This window comes from Rhinopithecus bieti, unplaced genomic scaffold (genome assembly GCF_001698545.2).
Source record: "Rhinopithecus bieti isolate Rb0 unplaced genomic scaffold, ASM169854v2 scaffold_24392, whole genome shotgun sequence".
NCBI classification, from domain to species: Eukaryota; Metazoa; Chordata; class Mammalia; order Primates; family Cercopithecidae; genus Rhinopithecus; species Rhinopithecus bieti.
This window is the reverse complement of record NW_016812542.1, coordinates 4,224,723-4,230,925: the sequence shown is the minus strand read 5'-3', so window position 1 is coordinate 4,230,925 and position 6,203 is coordinate 4,224,723. Positions and strand designations below refer to the sequence as shown.

Genomic DNA, 6,203 nt, shown 5'->3' with positions numbered 1-6,203 from the left:
TATATATATATATATATATGAGAAAGAATAGCCTAATAACTTACTCTGGGATAATGAAGGCAGGGAGAATATAAAAAACACAGACATACATATCCACTTTATTTTGCTTTGCTTGGAAAAGACTGTTTAAGATTAAACTAAGATTCAATACATGAAGTTGAGCCAAAGGGCAACACTGCCAAGAGGGCTATATGAAGTTGCTTTCTAAAGCTATTTTTGTTAGGAAATTTAATTTCTCTAGTTCCCTTTCTCACGGCGAAATAAGGACAGTTCATTCTGTTAATCTGGATTTTCACCCTGACTCTAGATTCTCCTCAATTATACCTTTACACCTATCCAAAATGGCATCCTTTGACTTCCCTTCTAAGAAATCCTCTTGCCCTCTTTCATTCTCTAGTCTCATTCTCTTTTAGTCTTTTGCTTCCCTCTCTTATCCTTGCTCCCCTTTCTCTCTTATCACCCCATGTGGCAAAAACATTATCTATCTAAAACTTGGTTTAGAAGGGAAAATCCAAAGGAAGGCATGAAGGATAAAGGATCAGTTAAGAAATACACACTATTGGTCTGAAGGGTCTCCTAGAGAGACAAGACTTGGCAGTACTTTGACAGTCAACTAGTAACAATTGTGAACAGGGATTGTTGGAGAAGGATGGGGTTTTGAGTAGACCCCTGAACAAGCCCCTATTTCTCAATGGGGGTTGGTAAGCACCACAAAACCACAGCTGAAAGGAAAAAGAAAACTCCACCACTGGCCTTTTTCCGAGCGTGGCCGCCTTCCGCTCGGCTCAGTGCCCGCCACATGCCCAGGAGTGCGTCTGGATCCTTGAGGGGCGCCCTTCGCAGGTGGACAGTGCTTACGCTATACTGCAAAAGAGCCAGAAAAGTGCCCATGAGAACCAGAAAGCAAACTTCCAGCCAGCAGGATCATCTCCCTAGGCATCTAAGATGGGGAAATCAATACAGATATCTAGGCAGCATCTGAATGCCAGGAAAGGTGAGGGAGAGATAATTTCCCCCCCTCCCCTGTTCAACATAATGGTGGTAGAAGGGAAGAAAAATGTATTCTCTGTGACTTATCTACTGGGAACTAACTAGACAAGGCCAAATGATAGAGGAAATGTTGTCATTTGTAATAGGCAAAAAAGAAGTAAAGAAGAAAATGACCTAGGGTTTAAATCTAGTTATGTAAGAAAGTCTGTGCATGCTGGTACGAAGAGTTAAAAGTTCTGAATGAAAGCAACCAATTCCACCACTTGGGTAATGCCATTCTTAGAGGCAAAGTAGATAAAGAAGAAGAAAAAGAGGGAAAGAACTTCATTCTAAGATATAAAAAAAAAAAGCACAAAACACCAAAAATAAAAGACTGACATTCTCAAAAGATGGTAATTCTCATGATCTCACCGTAAGTCAGACAAAAACAAAAGAAAGAGTTGATGAAGCTGAGTACAGAATATGAGACTTTGACGTAAGAGATCTTCAGTGGTTCATAACCTCTCCAGTCTTTTTAACTACTATGTTCGTAAAGTGCTTAATATGAACTTGCCTATTAAACAAAACAGAATTAGAAAGCATGCTTTAGACTCTTAGCAGTGGAACAAAAAAAAGAAAAAAGAAAAAAGTCTCTAACGAATAAAAAAACTTTTTAAAAAAAATGTTTTACCCTATTTAGGTAGAAGTAAATTTCCTACAAACCTGATCAAACTCAACATCTCAATCCTCCTAAGAAAAACGAAAGGGGCCAGTTGTGGTTGCTCATGCCTATAATCCCAGCACTTTGGGAGGATCACTTAAGGGCAGGAGTTCAAGACCAGCCTGGTCAACACACAAGAACCCCATCTCCAGACAAAAATTTAAAAAATCAGCCAAGTATGGGCATGTGCTTGTAGTCACAGCCACTTGGGAGGCTGAGGTAGGAGGATTGTGTGAGCTCAGGAGTTAGAGGCTACAGTAAGCTATGATCACACCACTGCACTCTAGCCTGGGTGACAAAACAAAACTCTGTATCTTAAAAAAAAAAAAAAGAAAGAAAGAAAGAAAAAAATAAAAATGATAGGTTAACAATTACCTGCAGAATACTGTACATCACAATAACTTCCAAACTTTCAAGCAATGTTCTCCTCAATTCAGGATGGGAGTGCTATCTGATGAAGGTGGTTACTGACATCATCTCCTTATCTAATTAGCCCTGTTAAACAGACTTTAAATATTCAGAGAGGTTTGCTGGGTTTCTTCCAGATTCCAAGGGACTAGCAAAAATAGCAAGCACAGGGGCTCAAGAAAATCATTCTGGCCGGGCACAGTGGCTCATGCCTGTAATTCTAGCACTTTGGGAGGGCAAGGTGGGTGGATCACCTGAGGTCAGGAGTTCGAGACCAGCCTGGCTAACATGGGAAAAGTCTATCTCTACTAAAAATACAAAAATTAGCCTGGCATGGTGGTATGCGCCTGTAATCCCAGCTATTTGGGAGGCTTAGGCAGGAGAATCACTTGAACCTAGGAGCTGGAGGTTGCAGTGAGCCGAGATCGTGCCAATGCACTCCAGCCTGGGTGACAGAGAGAGACTCCATCTCAAAAAAAAAAAAAAAAAAAAAAAAAAAAAAAATCATTCCAGGACACCAGGGTGATGAAGTTACCTCTTATCCTTTTCAGATTGACACACTACATGAATCAAGTGGATCTCTCACATACACACACTTCCTTGGCTTAAGAGAACAGGTACACATTCTGGAAAATGTGATAATTAATTATAGGCAATTTATTTATCAGAAAATATCAGCTGGTACACTAAATGATCAAGACTACTCTAGGCTCCAGCAACCTTCATTTTCGAAGATAACTGCTTCTTAAAATCTCATCCATAGTACAATTTGGTCACAGCATGTCAACTTCTCTTGCCTGTCCTTTTAACAGGGAGTTGACAATTGACCTGTGCCCCTTCCCCACAAATTAGAGATTCTTCCATTTAATCTTCAAGACTAGGGATCTTCACCTAGTAGCCAAGGAAGGTAACAAATCTTTTTGGCAAAGGGAACAGACCTGTTAATCTTAAGGACCATGTGGGATCAGTCTCCTATGTGATGGACTAATAAACAGCTCATAAAGACAGTGTGGTTATTTGAGAAGACAGAGGGACTAGATCTGGTTGTCACCTGATCCTGGGCCCCGTGGAACCAAAAAAGGATCAAAAGATTACCAGAACACAAATAAAAGACACCAAATCCCAGATTTCTCATTAACTTCAAGTTCTAAGAGTGTTTCCAGCCTGGCAGGTTGGTTCATGCCTGTAATCTCAGCACTTTGGGAGGCTGAGGTGGGCAGACTGCTTGAGCTCAGGAGTTCAAGACCAGCCTGGGCAACATGGCTAAACCCCGCCTCTACTAAAAATACAAAAATTAGCTAGGCATGGTGGTGTATGCCTGTAATCCCAGCTACTTGGGAGGCTGAGGCATGAGAATTGCTTGACCCTGGGAGGTGGAAGTTGCAGTGAGCAGAGATCATGCCACGGCACTCCAGCCTGGGCCACAGAGTGAAACTCTGTCTCAAAAAAAAAAAAGTTGTTTCCTAGAACCGGAAAACAAGGTTCCTTCTACTGTGATAAAACTAAAATGTGGGCTGGGTGCAGTGGCTCACGGATGTAATCCCAGCACTTTGGGAGGCTGAGGCGGGTGGATCACCTGAGGTCAGGAGTTCAAGAGAGCCTGGCCAACATGGTGAAACCTCGTCTCTACTAAAAATACAAAAATCAGCCAGGCATGGTGGCAGGCGCCTGTAATCCCAGCTACTTGGGAGGCTAAGGCAGGAGAATCGCTTGAACCCAGCAGGCAGAGGTTGTGGTGAGCTGCGATCGCACCACTGCACTCCAGCCTGGGTGACAGAATGAGACTCCCTCTCAAAACAATAACAACAACAAAACCAAAAAACACTAAAATGTGAAGCAACACCAAAGGAGTGGAAAGTAATTTGTCCATTTGTTTGCAAGAATGGCTCATCTTGCTCTGTAGGGCATTCTAATAGGAGGAACAATGTCCTGCCAGTTTCATCAGGCCAGATAGTTGGCTAAATCCCGGCTGGAAAGCTGGGTGCTATGTTTTCATGCAAAGAAGGGTTGAGGGTGGTGAACAAGAAGCTACTATATTGCACCATGTTCAGAAAAAACCTGAGAGATTCAGATAGAGTGTAAGGTGGGAGGTACTCTGAACCCAATGTCAAAGATAACTTGTTAAAGGCCACAAGAGGAAGAAAGCAGACTGCATCTGAGGAATGGACCACCATTCTCCACCTAAAAACAGGTACAGAAGTGGGTAAATCTCTATATAGTTTTTTTGATAAACATAAGGAGCCAGACTACTTAAAAGACACAAGCAGCCTCCAAAGGGTCCAAAGCACTGCACTAAACTCCAGAGACTGATCCAACCCTCTAACCAAATGCAAAACCTGAGTCATATGCTCTATTACTAGACGACCAATATCAGGTCACTGCATCAATGCCTTTCCATACTTTTCATTCTCACAGTCTGCTCAACAGCACATTACCAGTAAGTTACGGGGGTCGGTCGATCTATTTCTCATCAGTGACTTAGATCAAAATTCTGTACTTTTGAAATTTAATTTTTCCCTTAAAGCCTCAAAAAAAAGTCAGGTGTGGTGGCTCAGGCCTGTAATCCCAGCACTTTGGGAGGCCTAGGTGGGAGGATCGCTTGAGTCCAGAAGTTTGAGGCTGCAGTGAGCCATGATGGCATCACTGCACCAAAGTCTACACGATAGATTAAGACCCAGTCTCAAGGAAAAAAAAAAAGATGAATACAGTGAGGAATCAGAGTTTCAAAAAAGACCTCGAGAACTTTATAACTGACTTTGCCTAGATGAGACCATGGCATCTGGCTAAAGTTGAAAAGATCAGAGCAAAAGTGGAGTTGCTGTAAGACAGTTTAAATACAAGTCAAGGTCCACCTTTCATACAAAGGTGCCAGACATGTATTTGGAGCACCGGGAGTACTGGGTACCACTCAGGGAAGGTTTAGTTAGGACGAATTTGCACCAGACTCTCAGTTTTATTCAGGTGGCAACTTGAATGTGATGAGGTTCCTTTGCTTTGCCACTCTTCCTTCCTCATACTCAAAGGAGACAGACATTAATGTGCATAAAGGAATGTTACTTAGAAGCCGATAAAAACTGCTTTAGTTTACACATGGTTCTCAAACAGCTTCTCCTAACCAGTGGTTTCTCCTCTTGTAGATCTGATATTTTATAAAACAATGACAATTACAACTGGGCCTTCAAAATGGTCCTTAGCCTGTTAGATCCCAAATCTCAACATATTTCCAATGGAAGAAAATTTGTTTTCAACAGCTCTTTCATACTGTGAGAGAATGTAAACTAAATTTAAGAGCGATTTGTTCTAAATTCTTTTCAATAAAAATACGTCCAGTAGGAGAATTAACTCAAGGTTCTGAATGTGATGGCTGTCGGTGATGGGACAATTTCCCGTATCTCTGACGTGGTATCTAAGTGGTGGTGGAAATATTCCTGAGTCGGGAGATTCTGAGGATTTGGAGTTCCACTGAAGCTCTGACCAGATATATTTCTTACACAAAGACCAAGAAGATTTTTCCTCCTGTTTCCAGATTAAATTGTTCTTTGTGGTAGCTACACTGGACCTGGTGAAAGGCTCACTCGGCAGGAAATTGATAGGAAATCTCGAACCAATAGTTTATTTTCTTCTCCATCACTTTAAAGCACACAATAGAGGATGGAGACAAAGAATCAAAAACAAAGGATGATCAGTTCCTCCAAACAGAAATGCACAAAGGCATTTAATAACGGCAAATTATTTTTAAAATAAACGGAAGTACGGTCAGGACAGTGAAGCAGTCACATATGCATTTAATTTCTGGGAAAACATGAAGAGTACAACCAACCAGCTAGGTTTATAACTAAAGGGCAGAAACTTGTTTGATGACATTAAGCTTTGATAGCCGCCTTCTCGAGGCCCTACCCTTCACCACTTCTACTAATAGCTCCCCCTACTCTTATCCCAGTATAATCGAGCTGGTGAAGAGAACAGCAAAATACCTTGGTCCTAGACTCAGAAAATATTTCCTCGCGCGCTACTTCCTCCAACAGCACCAAATCTAGCTCCATCTCCGTCCCCTGCAGATTCTAGGCTCCATCTATCTTTTCAAGTCTCCACCCTCCCTCCCCCA

The 6,203-nt window shown here is 41.9% G+C and overlaps 1 protein-coding gene across 2 annotated transcripts in view; it reads right to left on the bottom strand.

Moving 5' to 3' along the window:
• IPO9 (importin 9) overlaps positions 1-6,203 on the bottom strand; it is a 58,412-nt gene that overhangs the window by 51,313 nt on the left and 896 nt on the right. Inside the window, exon 1 of one of the 2 annotated variants that reach the window (XM_017896478.1) lies at positions 754-859. The exons of the other annotated variant lie outside the window; for it this stretch is intronic. The gene's annotated coding sequence lies outside the window, so the exon portion shown is untranslated. Of the gene's footprint in view, positions 1-753; positions 860-6,203 lie in introns of those variants that run through there. 2 annotated transcript variants of the gene reach the window in all.